Source organism: Marmota flaviventris, chromosome 1 (genome assembly GCF_047511675.1).
Source record: "Marmota flaviventris isolate mMarFla1 chromosome 1, mMarFla1.hap1, whole genome shotgun sequence".
NCBI classification, from domain to species: Eukaryota; Metazoa; Chordata; class Mammalia; order Rodentia; family Sciuridae; genus Marmota; species Marmota flaviventris.
This window is the reverse complement of record NC_092498.1, coordinates 191,175,804-191,198,892: the sequence shown is the minus strand read 5'-3', so window position 1 is coordinate 191,198,892 and position 23,089 is coordinate 191,175,804. Positions and strand designations below refer to the sequence as shown.

The window sequence follows — 23,089 nt, the reverse complement described above, 5'->3', positions numbered from 1 at the left end:
GGCCTTAAAAAGAAATTACTTTTAGTCAAATAAGGTAAGAGGTAGGACAATGCTAGACACACAAGATACACAGAAAATCCTCATGCCCCCAATCAGTTTGACACATTTTTCCCAACAGCAAAACATAACTCCACAACAATCACTACATGCCAATTTTGTAGCACTTTTAGACAGACTTATGAAATACTAATAAGAGCACACCCTAAAAATCAAACATTTGAGAAAATAAGCACCATGAGAGGTAAGGAACAAAATTAGCAAAAAGAATATCATCTTAGGAAACAGAAAGAAGAAAACCTTTACAGTAGACTGAGATACAAGTATAACCTGGATGTCAGAAGTCCAGGTTCTAGAGTCACACTGCCTAATTTTGAACCTTAGCTTATCTTGCTGTGACTCTACTGAACCAACCAGTTACTTATGCTCTCTGTGCCTTACCTTCTTCATCTGTAAAACAGAGATAACAATATCACCCACATCATAAGGTAGCTAAAATGAGTGAACAACAAATAACATAGTGAACAATTTGAAGTACTTGGAAGGTACTGTTATTAGAATTAATGAAACAGATTTATGATTTGTGAATGGCAAAGTTGTTGAGATAAACAAAATCAAAGCTAGGTTAAACAGTCTATTGGACAAAAGTAAAGAATGAATTATAGGGCTGGGGTTGTGGCTCAGCAGTAGAGCACTCGCCTAGCATGTGTGAGACCCTGGTTTTGATCAATCAAATAAAAATATTGTGTCCAACTAAAAAATAAATATTTTTACAAAGAATGAATTATAACAGAGATCACAAAACCCAATAATTTCAAAATGCTAAGGATAAAGTACTTTAAAATCATTTCTTCAGAGAAAAGGTGATTTTCTATAAAGGAATAACAACATCAGATTAATACTATATTTTTCTCAGCAGAACTACTAGATGCTATAAGACAGTGCCGTAATATATTCAAAATTTCGGAGAGAATTTTTAAAATCAGAATTTTAAATAAAACAATAATTTTTTTTGTCAGTAACATGAATGACTAAGACAATACTAGGATTGTTACCCTCCCACCTAAAAAAGTATTTACCTAAGCTAAACTTAGAATGGGAAATCCAAACTACTTTGTTTCTGAATAAAGAATTTATTCTGCTTATAAAGACAGGGCCACGGAAAGTCTATACAGTAAAAGAAGATGGAAAATGATTTATCCACCACCACAGAAGTGACATATTTTTCTGAAGGAAAAAGAGACCCACAAAAAAGCAGACCTAACCTTTGTAATATGCATAAGAGTACAGTCTAAATTTATAAGGAATCCTTAAGCCACAAAACTATCATCAAAAACAGACTTCAACACCTAAATAACAGTACAAACAAAACCCCTAAACATCCCTGAAGAGCCCGGATGAGCTCATAAACAATAAAAAAACTACAGAAGGAAGAGAATCACCACAGGAAAATAAGTACACACAGAGTAAGTAATACCTCCAAAACTTGTGAAAATATTTTAATTATAGGATAATGGCAAGAATTGAGGTTTTAAATTTTCAACCTAATTATTCATTTTAATAAACTTACCCCAAAATGTGATTAACAACATGTTTTTAAAAACAGGAACTATGTGATCCCAACTTCATCAAAATTTTCTAGGAGTATTTTTCATTTTCGACTTTACATAATTCTCCCTCTTTACCAAATTACTCTCTTCCTTTGACTTTTATGACTATAGTAGTCTCCTGATTTTTTTTGCCCACCACCTCTCAAGTGCCCATTTCTGCTTTCTGTACATTCTAAAATCTCTGCCCAAGGGACATCAGTCACACCCAGGCCTTTAGCTCCTGACTTAACATTTCCCCACCTAGACCTTTCTTCTCATGTTCAAACTAGCATTATCTAACTGCGTATGTGCTTTTTTTCCCCTTGAACGTCACTAAGGCATCTCAAACTCAACATCCAACTAATGTCACCATCAGACGCTTCTCATACACCTTCAATACAAATACACACACTATGTCTACATTATGTTCTCTATTGCCTAACTTAAAAAATAAATAAATTTAGGAGTCATCCTTCAGAGTTCCTTCTCTTTTACATCCTATACACAAATCCTAACAAGGCTGTCACTTTACTTTCTAGATACTTTGTAAATCTGTCCACTATTTTTCTACTCTGTTACTAGTACTCCAATCCAAGCTAATGTCTTTTAATGAAACTACTGAAATAGTTTCTACCTGGTCACCTTTCATCTATTCTGTCAATCTTCTAATTCCCCAATCTGTGTACCATGCCACAGAAGGAAGGTCCTTTCAAAATGCAAAAGTGAGCATAATCTGACTCTCAACTTGAACTATATATACAAAGTCTACCTAGCTCTCAACATTAAAGAGAAAAAAACCTCCACTTCTTAACATAATGGTTGAAACTATACTTTCTCTAGCTCATACATAGATAAGATACAGTCTTATCTCATACCATTCTACTATCCTACTTTCCATACACCCATCTTTCAGTCCTCTAGAATCACCTCCTCCCCTCCTTTCACAGAATCTTTAGACTGAATCCCCTGTGCCTACATCACTATTGCCACCCTTTCAGTCTGGTTAACGCACCCTTTACACTTCAGCACATTTCTAAAAGAACCTGTACCTATCAGAAAAGGTTCAGTGTATTTTTCTTTTCTTCCTACTGCTTGCCACGAATACCAATTTCACACTTGTTTTCAATACCTCTATGGAGGAGGTATCATGGAGTCTCCCAACACCAGCATAGTACATAGTTCAACCCTCTTAATAAATGATGAATGAATAACTGATTCCATAATGCTTTTAAATGGAGATGAGATCCAATCACTTCCTCAGATGCTAACATTAAATAGGTCCCAAAGTTAAAGAACCAATTTAACTATACATTTCCTGTGATCCAAGCCTACAATTAAAAAGTTAACTAACCCATTATGATTCTATTGAAAACCTAGCTAGGACACCAAAAAGCAAATTAGAAATGAAAGTAGTTTGTGTTTAGTCCTAGTTTATCCTTATGATCAAGTCATTCCTGGTACCCATTTTTTTTTCAGGCTCCCACAACTCCCTTACAGATCCCTACATAACCATGCTATTTAATTTTCAGATAACTTCTTCCTACTTGAATTGTCACTATTCCTTCTTTATTATTTTCTGGCCCAGTTTTCTACCCACTTCTATAAATGTTCTTTTCAGCAGCCTATGACTTTCCCATCTTATATCCTGAAAATGAAATGACAAGACTATAAAGGGCAATACACTCTTATTTCACTTAGCTTTTTCAACTAGTAGTGATCCCCCCACCTTTTTAAAGTTATACATGGACACAATGTCTTTATTTTGTTTACTTATTTTTATGTGGTGCTGAGGATCTAACCCAGGGTCTCCACATGGGAGGTGGGAGGCGAGCGCTCTACTACTGAGCCACAACCCCAGTCCCCTATTTTCTTTTTGAAACTACAACTCAGTACCCTAAACTCATGCCCCACCCTATACACAACACTCAACTAATCAGTTGCCCTGGTCAACAGTTAACTACCTGCCTGTGGTGATACATAAATAAATACTCACCCAAGATTCTTGTTTAGTAATCTCTCATCAACATTTAGGATTATCAAGTTTCTTAATTTTGCCAATAGTGACTATGTTGATATTTCATTGTAGTTTTGATTTGCATTTCCATAATGCATCCTGGGGTGGGGAGGAGTGTGATCAGCATTTTGCAGGATAGGGCTGTAGCTCAGTGGCAGAGCCCCTGCTAGCATGTGTGAGGCACTGGGTTTGATCCTCAGCACCACATAAAAAATAAATAAAACAAAGGCATTCTATCCACCTACAATTACAAAAAAAAATTTTTTTTAAGTACTTTGCACTTTTTTTTTGGTTGATTTGAATACTTTTCATATATTGTGAGTACTATTCTTTTGTCAGGTTTATTTGTTTGTGGTACTGGGGATTGAACCCAGGGAAGCTCTACCACTGCACTACAACCTAGTCCTCTCTATTTTGAGACAGGGTCTAAGTTGCAGACTGGCCTCAAACTTGCAGTCATCCTGCCTCAGCCTCCATAATAGCTGGTATTACAGACATCATCACCAGGGCTGTTTTGTCAAGTTTTATGAGTTGTAAACTTCCCTCATTCTAGGACTTTTTTTTTTTTTTTTTTTTTCATTTTTAATGGTACTTAAGGAACAGAAATTCTTGACATAAGCCTAAATTTATCACTTTTTACGACAGAGCTAGTATTTTTCTTGGGGGAAAAATCCTTTGTAACCCCAAGATCATCAGGATATCCAATTTCTTTCTCCATTGGAGAATTTATAGTTTAAGCTTTTCTTCTTCAGTTTTTAATATACTTGAAATTGATTATTATATGTAGTGCAAATAGGGATTCAGTTTTAATTGTTTTCCTCCTTATATTTGCTACATCATTTATTGAAATAACTATTTTCTCCATCTTTCTATAGTCCCACCTCTATTTAGGGTTTACTAATGTCTGAATCAGCTTCTGGATTCTATATTCCATCCAAATGTTATTTACCTCTGTCCTTGCAACAATATTATGCTATCTTTATTACTACAATTTTAAATTAAATCTTGACATATGGTAGAACATTTTTATTTGGTGCTTTTTGTTTTGTCTCTTTGAATATCCACAGAAAGTTTAAAATAAATTCTACCCAAAAAATTTGGCAGGATTTTTAACTGATATTTCACTTACTCTACAAATCAATTAAGGAGAGTTAACACCTTTATAATGTAGATACATCCAATCCATGAATCTGTAAGATTATCTCCTTTACTGATTTAGGTCAGATTCTCTCTCTTTTTAGGTCTTCTTTATGTCTCTCCAGAAAGTATATAATTTCATGTTAGAGGTCTTGAACATGTTTGCTTAGAATTAATCACACCTTAATGCTAGCATGATTTATTTTTTTTTAATTTGACATGTTGACAGGCATCTGTTGATACTTTTACATTGACTGTGTAACCAGACAACTTGCATGTTTACTAATTCTAGTAATTTATCATCAGATTCTTTTAAATTTAAAATTTGAAAAAAATATCCATGTGTCTTAAAAACAGAGATATCTAGACTATTTCACAAACTTCAAGTTTTTAATGTTCTACTTACAAGAAGTAGTATTTCACCCCCCATCATTCTATCCTTTTGACATCCCTTATAACTGCCAATTTTTTCAATCACAAATATATGTATGTATATATATATATATGTGTGTGTGTGTATATTTATGTGTATATACGCATTTAAACAAGAATATAAATACAAATAAATATCAATTTTGTTCAAAGTAAAACTTAGTTAACAAAGCGCATTTAAACAAGAATACAAATACAAATAAATATCAATTTTGTTCAAAGTAAAACTTAAGTTAACAAAGATAAACAACATAAATTCCAAAATGGAGTAAGTTCCTGGATACTTTTTAAAGTAGTATCTTTTTTCAAATAAAATGTTCATGAACTCAAAAGACAACAGAAATTAAGTTCAGACTTAAGTTTGTACAAAACTTGACTGATATGCATAAAAGAATTTTTTTTTTAAGTTTTCCTTGGGGTTAAATAATATTCTTCAACTAAATGATATGAAAGTTTGCTTTGGATCTCATAAAAAATTCTGGTTTAAGATCAAGTGACTACATAATAATTCTTCATCATGTTTATAAATATTAAACTGGAAGTGCCCAAAACTAGATTTATAACATAACACAAATCTGTGATAGATTCAGTTCTCACTACAAAAAGAATAGTTTTTATTTTTTTATGCAAATTTCCAGGATGCCTCAGTTGTAGCACTAAAATTCCAATTTAAAAAAAAAATATATGAGAGACTAGGGTTGTGGCTCAGTGGTAGAACGCTTACCTAGCATGTGGAGGGCACTGGATTCAATCCTCAGCACCACATAAAATAAATAAATAAACAAAATAAAGATATTGTGTCCATCTACAACTAAATAAGAAATATAGCTCAGTTGGTAAAGTGCTTGCCTAACATGAACAAGGCCCTGGGTTCAATTCTCAGCACCACCAAAAAGAAAAAAGAAAAGAAAAAAAAGTCACGCAAAACAAATAAGACACATACAACTACTCTTTTCTACTACAGAAAATAACGAAAAATGGAATGTATGTTTTAATCATACCCTCTTTTGAGCAATTTTAGCATAGTCTTTTTTCTCAGATCTTTGTTTTGCCTATCTAGAAACCTGCCAAAACCATGTATTTTATTCTCCCCATTTCATGCAATCATCTCATACCTGAAGCTTATAATTATTCATAAAGATGCTTTCTCTAATATTTTATTCTACCCAGCTTCTGCAAGTCCACGTTAATTTGTGCTTTCAAAACATCATGTGGGAACCTCTATTCTAGGTTTACCTCACAGTGAAATATCTTCTTAGTGATTTTTGTACTCTGGAGGTATCTCATAGTTCCCAGCACTTCCCTCATAAGATTCAATTAATGTTTATTTAATTTTGTTTATTTTTCAGTACTGGGGATTGAACACACAATGCCTCACACTTGAGTGCTCTACCAATGAGCTACCCCAGCCCTTTCTATTTTGAGACAGAGTCTTGCTAAGTTGCTGAGGATGGCCTAGAATTTGCCATCCTTCTACCTCAGGCTCCCAAATCGCTGGGATTACAAGCATGTATCACCACACCCAAGTAATGTTTACTGTATGATTCATTCTTGGCACATTTACTTATTAACAAACCTTAAATTTTTGTATTCTATTCCCTTCTTCAAAAACTAAAGCAACTGTGCACGAAAGTAGTTTTTCATTTTGGCATGTCCAAATCACATATTTTTTTTAATATTAATTTTTTAGGTGTAAATGGACACAACACAATGCCTTCATTTTTATGTGGTGATGAGGATCGAACCCGAGTCCCGCCCATGCTAGGCAAGCACTCTACCACTTGAGCCACAATCCCAACCCCCAAGTCACATATTTTTAAAAATTATTTAAATAGTTGGGGGAAGGTGTTATACATAAGACCATATATTTATAATCATTGGAGCTGGGTGATATATACATAAAGGGTCGCTGTAACATTAGCTCTACTTTCCTGTACAATTGAACTTTTCCAAGAAAACCGGATATGTGCATGTATATATCTAGTAGACATGTATGTATATATAAAACTTATAGAATTTAATAAGTATATACATGGCTAGGGATATAGCTCAATGGTAGAGCATTTTCCTAGCAAGCACAAGGCCCTAGAGTTTGATCCTTGGCACACAAAAAGCAAAACACAATAAAAACTACATATATATGTGTAAAGTTTTTATTATGGGAAATTTCATATACACACAGACTCCCCCCACCCACAAATTATAAGTTTTCCCCAAGTAAAACTAGGTGAGTTGGCTCAAAAATGACATTAAAAGTTAGCAGCCAAAGTAAATACTAAAATTAAAAAAAGAGAAACATAGTAGTAAAAAGAGTCCAATAACATTATCATAACCTTCCTTTTGCTAATGTGATCAGAGCAACTTTAAGTATTTTAACTATAATAAAAGAATTTATTATCAAGTATATGACAAAAGTTGATAATTATTATATATGCAAAGCCAACCTGCAATTCCAATAATGTATGAAAGAAAGACTTACTCAAAGAGAAAAAATAAGTTTCACATAAACTGTTTTTCCATTTCTGAAAGTGGCATATAAATAATTAAACTACTTCTCAAAAAGAAGTAAACATGTAAGAACCTGGGATGAAAGAATTAAAAAGTGATTAATTTGAGAAGAGAAATAGACATATTGCAAAGAATTATTATAAGACTCACTTTTATAAAGAAGCTAAATATATATAAACTGTACTGTCTTCTAAAATGTATTGTTTTATTGGATATTAAAATACACTGTATTATAATTGCTTTTACTTATAGGAAACAAAAGAATAAGGAATTTGCTAAAAGCTACTTTTTCCTCCCTAAATCCTTGTAAAGCCTCTAGTTTATTTATTTTTCATCCCAACAAACTTTACAAAAGCCAAGAAAATTCCAAGTGCCTGTCTCCTAATATAGCAAGAAAAGATTAGTAAATACTAGAATTGCATTTATACAAAAAACGGTTATACTTCTTGAGTTCTGATGAAGAATGACTGGTACAATACTGTATTCAAAAACATCATGGTTTAAACAGTTCTGAGTTGGTTTAAGGCTTATCCAACAAATGCTATATTATTTCTCTAGGTAAACAAATACTAGGTACTAACTTGCTTATCAAGAAGGGCTATTTTATAAACAAGGAAGGAAAGGCACAAAGAGCTACCTCTGTATTTTTCTTCTACTGGATCTTGATATCTAACCATTTAAAACATCTGGATTAAGATCTATTTAGTTCATCTTATATCACACTGAAATACTGAATGTACACTCAAAAAACCACCTAAGAAATATCACAATAATGATAATGTACTGAAGCAAAATATCTATTTATAATATGCCCTTTAATATGTCTCAGCCCGAAAATTAACCTAAAGCATATACCCCAGGTTCTTAATCCCAGGGCCTCATGCCTAAGCACTCTACTACTGAGGTAATCTTCAACATAATATGGCATATAGTAGAACCTGAACTAGAAAATCTGAGAAATAAAAGTTTCTCTTAATTTATAGCTAAATGAAACTTTTAGCTCAAATAAATGTGCTGAAGAAAGTGCTAAAAGTAAAAATTAAGTATCATCAGGGTCAGTTCAGTCTTTTTTCTCAAATATTATTTCTCTAAAATGATCTACCAAATGCATACACATAAACGAATCAATTCTGCTTTGCTCTTTGAGGGGATGCGTGAGAGGTGTTGCTTTTTCATAACACCAGCATTAAAATGACTTATCAACTTTAATAGTTGATACTCTTCACTTCTATATTACATTCTTATATAATCTAAGATAAGTATACTTTGAACACAAAAGTAACCTCAGAAGTATAGAAGTTAGGCTTTACAAAACAGATTGAGTAGGAAATAATAAAAAAAAAGAAACAAAAGGAAACCTTCTGTCAATGAAAGAGCAGGCTAAATATAGGGGTGATTAAAGGCAAACACATCCCATATCCATACATGTTCAGTTCACAAGATCACAAGTCACAAATCCAAGAAAGACAAAGAAAAAAATCAATCAGAACCAGAAAGGAAAATAAAATTAAGAAAAGGGAGGAAAGCAACTTTGCTCAATGATGCTAGTGATAAAGAACAGAAAGAAAGGTAGAAGAGAAAAGGGAGGGCAAAAGGGAAGATGGGGGAGGGGTGGAATACCACACCAAGTACCACTATGTGTCAACACAGTCCCCTTATGGCTAGGCAAAACCTTGAATCACCCCAGGGTTCTAATTGCTTTGAGTCAAGAAACCAGGTTAGCTAAAGTTTTTTTTGTGTTTGATCTTTTCCCCCCCCCTCCTGAATTAAAAATAAAGATACATGGACTCCAAGTGAGGGTGCAGACTGTCTCCTGTAGATAGAAACAGTGTCAATTTGACAGTCTACCTTTCAAAGACTCCCAGAAAGTCTTGTTTGACAACATTAGAATGGCATGTGCCTCTACAGGTTCTTGAGTTCTGACAAAGAATGACTGGTACAATACTGTATTCAAAAACATAATGGTTTAAACAGTATTTTGAGTTGTTTTAAGGCTTATCCAACAAATGCTATATTATTTCTCTAGGTAAACAAACACTAGGTACTAACTTGCTTATCAAGGAGGGCTATTGTATAAACAAGGAAGGAAAGGCACAAAGAGCTACCTCTGTATTTTTCTTCTACTGGATCTTGATACCTAACCATTTAAAACATCTGGCTTAAGCTGATATCTAGCATTGTTTTGTTTTCATTTTTACAAAGTAAAAATCATTTATTTCTTTAAAAAAATTCCTTGAGCAAGTAATACATACCATGTTCTGTTAGGCATCTAGTTTACATCAACTATGAGACATATGTAAGGATGGAGGCAGCCAAAGAGGGCAAAGAGCTGTGCTAGGCAAACATGCAAGTGCAGAAATCATGAAGTAGGAGAATTGGTGTGATGAAGCAAAAGAAAAGTTGAAAAGAGGGACAGTGGTAATGAGATGTGTTTTGAACACTACTTACTTTCAGTCATTATCAATACTCGTAAATATTTGTTAGGCACTGGAATAAAAACATTTTTCATTCCGTCATCATACACACAAACCTGAGGTAGGATACTATTTAGATGATTAGCCTAAGGCACAAATACGTTATCATACTTGTCTAAAGTCATACAGTAATGAAGTGACCAAGATGGGATCTAAACTGGGAAACTTTGATTCCATCATCCACATTCTTATAAAAAACAATGCAGCAATCAAGGTATGTAATCATTTCTACTACCTTCTAGGTACTATGAACTTTAAAAGTGGATCTCAGACTGTTCATAGTACCTTAGGGATTCCAAAGACCTCCTCTAGAACTACTTTTCTGACAAGAGTGGAATACCAGAATAGATAAACACTTTTGAATGGAAGCAACAAATACCATCTTACTTAATCCACATTTGTTTATCTACTGAGCTCTTTATATAAAACTCTCATTTGAAAAGAGTTCAAAAGTTAAATATTTGAAAAACACTGGCATTTTAAAAAAATATTTATTGTTTAGTTTTCGGTGAACACAACATCTTTATTTTATTTTTATGTGGTACTGAAGATCAAACCCAGCGCTCCATGTATGCCAGCGAGCGTGCTACCGCTTGAGCCACATCCCCAGCCCCTGGCATATGTTTAAAATACATATAAACAACAACCAAAAAAAAAAAAAAAAACGTTAAAAATGTGTTGAGATATAACTTATAAGCCTTGAAGTTAATGCCCTTTCTTCAGTTACTTCAGAAACAAAAAATCCAACACATGTCTTATTTTAGCATTTCAGATTTCAACTCTTTGATAATAGATAACATATTATAAACATGGCCGGAAATCTTTTATTAAGTACTGCTTGACCAGTAAAAACCATCTTCAACACCTTATGACTTCTATTCATTCTTTGAATCTCTTCCACTTCCAGCATTACTCTAGGTCCTCCATAAAAGAGTTTTTGTTTCTTCATACATAGTAGCAAAAACCATACAATGAAAATTCAAGAAGAAAAAGCCCCGTCTTTTAAGAAGATACTGGCTTCATGAAAAAGCTCTATTTTTCTAATTTCAGAGTTTTACATTCCTTCCTAAAGAAATCCTATTTCAACATGATCAGCTTTATTAGAAAAATCTCTGATTAATCTAGTGCAGAAAAATGTTATACTTCTAACATTTTAACATATATTAGAGATCTATGATAAACTAAATAAAAACTTGGCTCTATCCTAAGGGACACCACCTGAACACCAAAATTCCAAATGAGGCACACTTCACCCAAGGCAAGCATCTCAATGTTTGTGTACTGTGTTTTCTATGCCTGAAACTAACTTCTGCCCTTTTTACTAATATTGACTTCTCTGTTCTACTGAATGCTTTAGAAATAGCATAGTCCTAATATAATGTTATTGTACTTCACAAATATTTCAGGATTATACTCATATGTTGACATCAAGACTTGGTCTTCTTCATTTTCTTTTCACTATAACCTCTCCTCTCTTCCGGTGCCCATTCCCTGAACTTTAACTAATACATGTAACTCCCAAGTACACAATTCCCTTTCCAGATTCTAAATCCATATATTTGAACAGCCCACAGGCACCTCATGCTCAACAGTAATTTATAACTGCACTCATTTTAAATTTTGCCCTCCACTATGAACCCTGCTCTCTATTCTAGTTAAAATGTTACCATTATCACAGCTCTTTGGGAGACATCTTAGATTCAGTTGTCCCATGAAATCATCTTTTAAACTCCCTCCACCCTATTTAAGGCCTTTTATTTTATCTATCTAGCTCACTTGTCTTTTTACAGGCTTCCTGGCTTCCAGTATTCTATTCTTACTTCCAATACATCCTACACAAAACAGAATTTTCTCTCTAAAATGAACTATTAGTTAGCTATTCTAATCCTTCAGTTGTCTCCCCAAATCTATAAGGTAAAGTGCTTATGTTTTTAAAACTCCCTTTTCTGGCTCTATCCTGAAGTGGCCCCTTCCTACTTTTTTCTCACCATATATTCCCAACTTCTGAGTTTTCCCTAAACATGTACTATTAATGCTTCTCCATACTTGTATACCATTGGATAAGCCATTTTGTTACTACTGAAAAGCAAGTATTCCTTCTATATCCTCCCACACCTACCTTTCAAAACCTAACTCAAAAGACACCTACTCCTAAATCTTAACTATCTTTTCAGATAGAAGTCAGCACTCCCACCTTTATAGCCCTAATTGGATTTTGCACTTTGCACTAACCATTTAAAAATATAATATTATATATACATATATATATATATACACATACTAAATAGCATTAATTTACTGGTTCCTCTCAATTTGCCTCTGCCATGTATTAGAAAGTCCTTGAGACTTGGAATCTCCTTTACCTTAAGCAAATGATACAAACAAAAACCAACATTTAATATCCAATGAGTGCTTATTATACATTATGCACTATTTAACTACCTTTATTTGTATTAGCTCATTTAATCATCATGACAACTTACTGAGATGGGCATTATCCTTCCTTCTCAAGAATTATGTGAAACAAAAGCACAGAGAGATTTAGTCATTTGTTTGAGGTCATGCAAAGAGCAAAGTAAGGAACCAAGCTCACATGATTAGGCTCTAGGCAAATATGAATAAACCAATCTTCCAGTCCCCAGCAACAAGCACAGTGCCTGGTATAGAGTAAGTTTCATAAGTATTTGCTAAAGCTCTGCTAGAATATTTTGTATATTATCCAACCTAACAAAAATTTTCCTCAACTCTACTGATTTAGTGCTAGTGTGCAGTTACGAGTTGTGTAAAATATGTAACATTCCCAGTCTAGTACAGTAAACATTTTTCCAAAGAAATATATTACTCAGGTAAAGGATAATAAACAGTGTGTACCTGGAAGCTGGTGGTATAGCCCAATGGTAAAGCACTTGCCTAGCAGGAGAAGAACCTGGTTTCAATTGAGAATTGAACAAAAAAATTAAAATTAAACAAAAAAGTGCAATTGGCTTAATTAAATTTTCATTCAGAGAATACTCCACATCCTTTTTTCGGTCCTATGTGGGTCCCTGTATGGTCTGGTCTCTAAAGTCTTTCATCAGTTCTCTATATAACTCACAAAACCACTTAGTATTGTATACAGAAATGAAAAACATCTCCTGTAGACATATGAATTTTTGTTGCATTATTTAGAAGGAAAAAAAAAAATCTCTGCAGCCAGGCATGGTACCATGTGTCTGTAAACCAGCTACTCCTAGTTACTTGGGAGGCTGATAAGAGAATTGCTTGAGTCCAGAAGTGGAGACAAACCTGAGCAACATAATAAGATCCCATCTCAAAACCAAAGGAACAAAACATACACAATAAATAAATAAAAATAAAAAGCTAAAAAAGAAAAAAGCATCTCAATAAGGGGTTAATTTTCACAATTACCAATCTTAGTAACTGACTTAACCCTATCCTAACACAACCACTTCAAACTATATCCTGGCTACAGGCACATTATTTTTGTTCCTTCAACATACTAAGCTTATTTCTACTTGGAGGAATGCACTTAACCCAAATCTTCACATGCCTAACTTGAAAATTCTGGTTTTAGCTCAAATATCACCTCAAAAGGCTTTCTTTTACTTTCAAATCTATAGTGGTAGCCTCATAACTATACTCGTTAAGTACACCCAGATATTAGCTAGCATATTACTCTATTTTTTCATGGCCTTATTACTAACATTATCTTGATCCTTTTGTTCTGTTGTTTCCCTTTTTGCAAAATAAGCTCCATTACAACAAAGACGGTTTATATCCCACACTCTGTACCTGGCACACAGTTACCATACAATGGATATTTTTTAAATGACTTGAATGTTAAAATTATTATTAATACAAAAAACATTTGTTTTACCGAAGTTTATATATATACATATATATATATATATACATATATATATATATACATACATATATATATATACATATATATATATATATACATATATATATATATATATATATACATATATATATATATACATACATACACACACACACATATATATATATCTGAAGCCCATAAGCCAATGTTATTTCAAATTCTAAGAGCCATTACACAGAGTCATATCCCTAGCCCTTTTTATTTTTTTGAAACATTTTTCTGGCTAAATTGCTTAGGGGCTCACTATGTTGCTAAGGCTACCTTTGAACTTGATCTTCCTGCCTCAGTCTTTTCAGTCGCTTGGATTACAGGCATGTGCCACTGCACCTGGCTAAAGGTATATGTTCTTAAACTAAAACTGACTATAGGTATCAAAATGTAGTGAGTCTACATTGTGAATTTTCTTAAAATATGAAGTTTATCGTAACTAACTTTTTGCAAAAATCATATTATTGTTTCCCTTTCATGGGTTTTTAAAATTGGGTATCTACCACCCCAAGAATAATGACAGTATTAGAAATAGGAGAGTTAAGGCAGATTAGGTTAGCAGGTAGGTGACAAGATATGCATGTAGCCACAGGGTTTCAGATTCTGGCATTCCTTAACATCTTGCCAAGAAGTTCATATTCCCCATAAAATTGATATTATAATTGAGAACAAGTATATTATGACTAAAGATTCCATTAAAAAATCAGATATGCTAAAGGGAGTATTTCTTCTTCATTTTTACAGCTGTTAACTAGAATGGTTTGGAACACAGAAGCAAAATGTTATAGTTCTGCAGCCAAAAAGATCAGAAAGAGTAAAAAACAATGAAGAAAAGAAGGGGACACAACAAACCTATCAAATATACTTTGACAGTGTTTTTAGTACAGGCAAATGTTCAATATGGAATAATGTCTTGTCAACTTTAGGTTTTGTTGTTTCTAAAAAGTTGGCACAACCAACAGCTGGCAATGTAAAAAAAAAAAAAAAAAAAATCTCACAGAAAACAGAGGTTAAAGGCCTCTGTTTAACCCTTCTGGAAGAGGATCTCTGAGAATCTGATAGATATGGATTTTCTTACCAGAAAAGCGTGCATAAAAGTGTTGCAGAATTTCAAAATTGTTTTTTAAAAGACTTCCCAACATAAGTCATAAACAGTGGCATCTATTTAAAGAAAAAAAATCAGACTCACCAGCACTGAGAAACCTGCCAAGTTACCTTCATCAATAGTTATACAATTTTTAGTTTCTAGAAAATCCTGACTATACTTATTTTTCAAGTTTTTGATCTAGCCGCTATATCATAAAAAAATTAATACTATCTCCATCAGGGGGGGAACCCACCAAGGGATCTTACTAATTAGGCAAATTAGATGGTTATATAGCCATCTAGTTCTTTTTCAAACTGCTCTGGTATTTAAGGACTTTTCTATCAAAAAGTAAAATAATCTGGTCCATTTCTTACATATCTCAAGAAATTAGGAATAGGTGGCAGGAAGTGAGTTTAAAAGAACTAGGATTAATATTTAGTTTTAAGAAATAAATCACATTTAAGAAAATTTTGGTTTTTAAATTTTGGTTTATAAATGTAACTTTATTCTATCTCTAATCATGGTTGGAACAGGACTACTCTACCAATACTTAACTACATGTCTTTTGTGAATTCTCAGAAAAAAATCAAGAAGCTCCATAAAGAAAAACATCAAATATGAGATTCTGTAATAAAGAAAATATTTTTCTTGAAAATGCAATCATAAAATATAGATATCAAGCTATGAATAAATTATATTCTCAAATACTTTTCAACCTCAGAACTAATAAGCCTGGGCATTCTGCATATAAGTACACATTTCTAACTAAGAAACAAAGGCAAACTTGGTACCCAACTTCACAGAGCTGACAATATCTGATAATCCTGTAGCAGGAACAAACAAGCAAATACAATCAAGCAAAGAACAGAACACATGAGGTACTAAGGACACATGACTCACTCATACTTTCTCATTTAAAAGAATCTGAAGTATAATTTACATGCATTAAAATAAACAGACCTTACATATTGATTTAATGAGTTGACAACTGTATACATAACATCATTCTCATCACCTGAAAACATCAACCCAGAAAGTCTCCACATACACCTTACCTTTCCAGTCACTTCCCTTTTTCAAACACTGACTTTTTTCACATATTAATATTTGTTCATATATTTATTTTGTTCATTTGCAGTTTTTTTTCCATGTAAATGAAGTCCAAATCCTACTTTTTATATGTGTGAATCTGGCTTCTTTTACTTAACATGTTTTTGAGGTTTATTCCTTTTACTATTACTATAATCCATAGTTTTACTGAAGGGTTTTTGAGTTGTTTCCAGTTAAGACAATAATAGGAGGCTATACATTCTTACAAAATATGAATGAATACTCTTGTAAAGGTCTTTTTAAGGACATGTGTTTTCATTAGGGGTGTGTGGGGGGGGTGTGAATACTTTGTGGCCAATTCCATTCCTAGGTTATGGAGTAGGCATGTATTTACAAAAGTATTAAATCATTTTCCAAAATAAATACTATTTACACTCCCTTCAAAAATGTATAGGAACTCCAATTCCATCATATCAGATTTTATTTATCCTTATATATTTTGTTTATCCTTATATATTACACTGGGTGTTGAAGATACTAGTAAGCAGGGTAGACCAGGCCATAGAAAGCTTACCATATGGAGGGCTTCTACAACTGAAATTTAACTTAAACCTGGATAAATTATTGAGCAAAAAAGGCAGGGAAAGAGCAGATACAAGGGCTAAAGAATGTACATGTATCATTATTTTCATAATGTTACTACTATAAAGCTTTAGCAAGTTTTTGTGATTGCAGGAATATGCTTTAAAAGGGGAAAAAGTGGTTAGCTCTTTGTTACTATAACAAAACACCTAAGATAATCAGCTTATAAAGAGGAGGCTGATGGTTTCAGTCTGTGATTGGTGAGACCTATTTTTTTAGGCCTCTGCTGAGGGGTAAGGAGGAGCACATCATGGTGGTAACATGTGGCATAGCAAACCTACTTACCTCATGGCACCAAAGCAAGAAAGAGAAAGGGGCAAAATCCCACCATTTCTCTCAAGGGCATGTGCCCAACAACTGGAAGACCTTCCACTAGGCCCCATCTCTCTTAAATTTCCATTATGTCTTAATAGCACCAAGACAGGGACTGAGTGTTTAACACATGGGCCTTTAGGGAACACTAAAATCCAAATTACAACATTCTGCCAGTGTGGGGGTGGGAGATAACTCACAATGCAAAATGCACTCAGCCCTTTCCCAAGGGTCCCTAAAGTCTTAACTGTTATAGCACTGCTTGAAGGTCCAAGTACAAAGTCTCAAGACCCAAGTCAATCTCAACTATTAGTATAGCGTCCCTTGGCAGATGGTCCATATTTCCGGCACCTCTACCTTCTTGGGGTCTCTCTCCACTGCAGCTTCAGCTTACCTTTCACAACTCCACACATCCTCCTGTCATGGACTACTTGCAAGGTACTCTGAATCTGCAACACACGGCCTTTCCTGGGAGATTAGTGGAATTCCTGTAAATTGCATTCTACATCCTGAAAAACCAGCATCACATGGATGCAGATGATATCAAGGTCTGGGCCTAATCTGGCCACAGCTGCCCTGAATATTTTACCTTGTTGGCTTAGGCAGTGTAGGGTGGGGGAAGGGCTTTTGGGGGCGACTTTCTTTAAAAAGGTGAATCAAAAGTTCCAGACCAACCTGGGTAACTTAGTGAGACTGGCTCAAAATAAAAAGGGCTAGGGATGAAACTCAGTGGTACAGCACTCCACTAAGTTCAAGACCCAGAAACATACACAGACTCAACCCTTCAGCCAGTGATAGCTATGGACTTGCAGGTTTCTGATTCCCTCCAGGCATCCTTCCTACAGTCGCTATGCAAATGTGGTTTCTGAACAGCTCTAATTTCTTTAGCAAGGGCACCCTCCTTGGCTGCATCTTTACACATTCTTCTTTTTGACCAAACTGCAAATTTTCCAAATCATTCTACTCTTCTCATCTGTACTCCTGATTCTTGCTGTAAATCTGGCAAAAAAAAAAAGCAGACAGAAATATCCATGCCACTGCCTGAATACTGGGTTGCCTTTGAAATTATATTCACCAGATAAACTAGTCAATCACCTTTAAACTCAGCCTCCCACAAAGTATCATGGAATGGACAAAATGTATCCAAATTCTGTGCCCTTGGTTTAACAAGGATAGCTTTTGTACAGTTTCCAACACAGTCCTCCTTTCCATCTGAAACATCTTCAGTCTGGCCTTTACTGTCTGCATTTTTATCAGTCTCTTGTGCCCACATCAGAACCACTCTTAAGCTCTGCTTATTGCTTTCTGTATCCCACACCTAAACTTTTCCAAACTATTCCCATGAGCCAATTCCAAAGGCTTCTGAACCACAGTCAGTCACAACAATAACCCCACTTCTCAGTATCAATTTTCTGGATATCCTTCAATCCAGTCAAATTGACAATCAAAATTAACCATCACAGAAAGCAATGTGGAAAGCATAAGTTTTTAAAAGTTGAATAAGTTCTGAAAATCCTATTATATGCCCTCTTTGTATCTCATGACTTTCACAGCATTTGTCATTCTTGTTACAAGTCTGTTTTCCCTTCTGGATTAGAATTCATATCTATTTGGGTTCACACCATTGTAGCCACAGTACCTGCCACCTAAGAGGTACTTGATAAATATTTCTTGATAACATGAGATGGAGAGAAGTCAGGAAGTAACACTCAAAGACAGGAAGAAAGGTTTGTTAATTTACATAACAAATTACCACAAACTTAGTGGTTTAAAACAACATATCATAGTTTCATTGGTCCAGGCACAGTTTACCTAGATTGTCTGCTTAGGGTCTCATAAGGCTGTAATCAAGGTGTCAACAGTGTTGGGTTCTCATCTGGAGGCTAAGACTTCCAAGTCTACTTAGGTTACTGGCAGAATTGATTTCCTTAAGGGTATAGGACTGAGGGTCCAACAATCTCCTGATGACTTTGGCTGGAACATCACAGAAACTGTCTATAACTCCCTGCCAATATAACTGCTTATTTTACAAAGTCTTATGAAAATAATGTCACATAATCATAGAAGCTGTATCCCAACACTCTGTCCACCTCTCTGTTTTTTTGTTTTTTGAGGGGGGCGGGTACCGAGTACTGGGGATTGACCTCATGGACATTTAACAACTGAGTCACAATCCTACCCCTTTTCTGTATTTTTATTTACAGACAGGGTCTCACCGAGTTGCTTGGTGTCTCACTTTTACTAAGGCTGGCTTTGTCTCAACCTCCTGGGCCACTGGGATTACAGGCGTGCTCTATTGCCCCCAGACTCCTTTCTATTCTTTAAAGGCTAATCATCAAACAGGCTCTTGTGGAAAATAATACGTCTTATAAAAAGAATTACATAGACACTCTTAAGAGTTTGTTTGTAAAGTGTAGCTAAGTTTTTACCCATGTAACTACTAAAATTGTCCAGGTTAAAATGTATTCAAACTAGTAAGCGGGCAAACAACTAGAGGTACCAAAAGAAATGACCAATTATGGATGTCAATATAGCAAAACAATCAGAAAATTAAAGAAGTATATCCAACAAAGGATATAATTCAATAAAAGAGTGAAAATCAAAGTGATAGAATATCAATGATTACCTCAAGGATTAAAGGTTTTCTCTTCCTTCTCCTTTACCCTGATATTAGACCTTCACGAGCTATACAAAGGTACCAGATCTTTTCACACAGCAAGTCCTACAAATTGAAAGACTTCATGCATACCCAAACTCAGCATTAACCAACGTAAAGTACAAAGTTGCTAAGGCCAACAGCTAGAGTTGGCGTTTCAATCCACCTTTTATTATTCCTGCCATCTAGTGGCAGGATCAAAAATATAAGCAAGCCAAGCTAGCCAGCTATATTATTAAGTACACAGAGGGGGGAAATAACCTTCTTTACTAGGACTACTAAAACAATAGAAATCTAATCTCACCAAGGGATACACGTGAACACTGTCTAGGTAATAACATTAAACACAAAGCTAATTTTAAAACTTAAAATATGGAAATTCACATGAGGATATGTTCAAGCCTAGTATCATTACAGAGATTCATGTAAATATTTAAATAACAGAAAAATAATACAAATTTCAAGGAATTACTGATATGTGAAAAAGAACTTTTCTAAATCACTTTTACTAGGTCAACTCTAGGACGGAAAAGACCTACAAATATACAGACGGCCACTACCACACCATCTATAAATGTACTCATTTATGTATAAGCAATTGTCTTAAGACTACTCTTACTAACCTATACTCTTGTAACCAACAGGACTCTTTACAAGCAGAGAGCATGCTGTACTTACCAGATAAACAAAGTAGTTGTTTCTCTACTTTTGAGCAAAATAGGAAAGGTTGAAAATGTCTTATAGACTATTTAAAGCTACTCTGTATTTTCCCACTTAAAGTTAAACATATGTCAAATCAAAAAGACATTAGAACACACAGAATAAAACTTCTTCCCAGCAAATTTTATCCAAAAACAGAATTCTTTTAACTTCTACTTTAACTGGCATTGACAACTACCAATTTTCATCAGTATCCATTTGAAAAAAGGTTTGTTCCGCTTTATAAAAGATACTTAATAAACTAATCGGAAAATGGAACAAACAAGAAGTTGGCAACAAAAGAACTACACCAAAAAAGAGGATGATATACCATTTTGATGCAACTAAAAATATCTGAAAAAATTCCAACTTAGATATAAAATAGCATACTTGATCAACTAAAACTATCCAATGATTATTCAGCTAAGTCCAGTACTAGCTAAAAGTTTAAAAATCTAGACAAAAGAGCCAGACACGTGTTTTTTTCTTTCTATATTACATAATATACAAAAAACCAATAATATTAAATGTATGTTATATATCTGTCAGGCACACATTCAAATAGGAAAAAAAATCAACAAACATTACATATAATTATGTTGTATTTACATTTATTTGTTGCTACATTATCTTTTAACATAATTATGCAGTATAATATACCATGTAAATAGGATTTCCCACTAATAATCAGATCACATTATGTTATAGTTTGCATTATATTCTTATTATAATATGTATATTATGTTATATATTTGTATATACACATTATATGTAAATCAGGACACACATACTGTAAGATTTATAATTAATATGCATAATCTATAGTAATAATATCTTTTAAAATTTTTATTTAGTTGTTGATGGACTTTTTTATTTATTTATTTATTTATATGTGACTCTGAGAATCAAACCTAGTGCCTCACACATTGGACTTATCTATTTGTTTGTTTGTTTATATGTGGTGCTGAGAATCAAACCTAGTGCCTCACACATGCTAGGCAAGCACTCTTCCACTGAGGAACAGTCCTAGTCCTAGTAAAAATATCTTGACATACAATTTACTATGATAAAATAATCAAAGTGGTTTGGCCAACTAATAAAATCAAAAGCAAAATGAGCAATACTGTAGGGATTACTCTGGGTGGAAAGAACAAAAGATAACCCAAAATAAAGTGATCACTTGAAAAAAAAGTGAGGCATACACAGGCCTTCTCTGGACATTTTTGGTTTTCAAGATGTAAGGGAAGAAATACTTATAAGCTGAAAAACTACTGAATATTGAAGTGTCATAATAATCACCAAGACAAGTCAAGAGGGATGTTATAAATGAACAGATACTCTTTTGAAAAAAATGCTGATTACAATATGCATAACCTTCACATTCATAATGCAATAATTCAAACAAAAGAATAAAAAGATTTAAAATTTGCAAGGCTGTAAGTCCTAATTGTAGCTCTATGACTTTGGAAAAGTCACCTAACATCATAAGGCTTCAAATAAAGTAGCTAGATTGGTCTTTCTCAAGCTGAATTGCATGGATTACTGTTGTTTTAAATGTGTCCCGGAAATCCATGGGTTAAAAACTGAATCCTCAATGCAACAGTGTTAACAGGTGTGTTTAGTCCTGAAGGGTCTGCTCCCATGAATGGATTAATGTCATCATTAGGGAAGTAGATTGGTTATAAAACCAAGACCAATCGTGTGCATATGTGGGTAGATGTGCAAGATGTACATTTTGTCACATGTGTGCTCTCTTGCCCTTCTACCTTCCACCATAACAATGCAGCAAGAAGGCTTTCACCAGATACAGGTTGCTTGACCACGGACTTCCCCGTCTCCAGAGATGTAGGAAATAAATATCCTTTTCTTTATAAATTACCCATTCTCACTATTCTGTAATAGCAAAAAAACAGATTAAGACAAATACCAATTTAAGTAAATAAAGCTAGTATGAAGATTCCTAAATTAAATACTAAATATTATACTGAAATTAACAGTTTATTGATGAGTATCTTAGCTCGTAATATGTAAATGCCCATTGAAAATCAATATAAAAGGATGTGGCAAGAAATTTTTTCCAAATTTAAATTTTGAACTGCAAGTTCTAGGATATGTGGTCTGCAGAGTTCATTTTGGCAAACACTAAAAATAATTTTTTCTTATTTCTTACATACATGACAATAGTGGAATTTTAAGTTTTCTTCTCACATGAAGTTTATTCCTTATTCCACAGAAACCAAAAGCTATCCAACTTAGCTAGTTTAAATCCCTTAGACATTGCTCCTTTTTCAAACAGAAAATATCAGCAAGAAAAAGAGTGAAAAAAGAAAATAACAAAAAGGAGTAAATCAATTTTGTCCTTTTTTAAAGGTGTTAGGGAGAGGTAATTAGAAATATTGAACTATATGAAAGCTTCAATATCCGTAACATTTTAAAAGAAACTACCAATTTCTATAAAATAATAACATTCATTATTCCACAGGGGTTAGCATGTTTATCTTAAAACCTGTTTGAGAATTACAGATATATTCATTAATGAGGGAAGAGGAGCTAAGAATTGAACCCAGGGCCTCACATGTGCTAATGAGACGGCACTG

The 23,089-nt window shown here is 33.8% G+C and overlaps 1 protein-coding gene across 1 annotated transcript in view; it reads right to left on the bottom strand.

Annotated features, from left to right (window-relative positions):
• Positions 1-23,089, bottom strand: part of Stt3b (STT3 oligosaccharyltransferase complex catalytic subunit B) — a 97,653-nt gene that overhangs the window by 61,756 nt on the left and 12,808 nt on the right. The gene's annotated exons all lie outside the window — the stretch shown is intronic.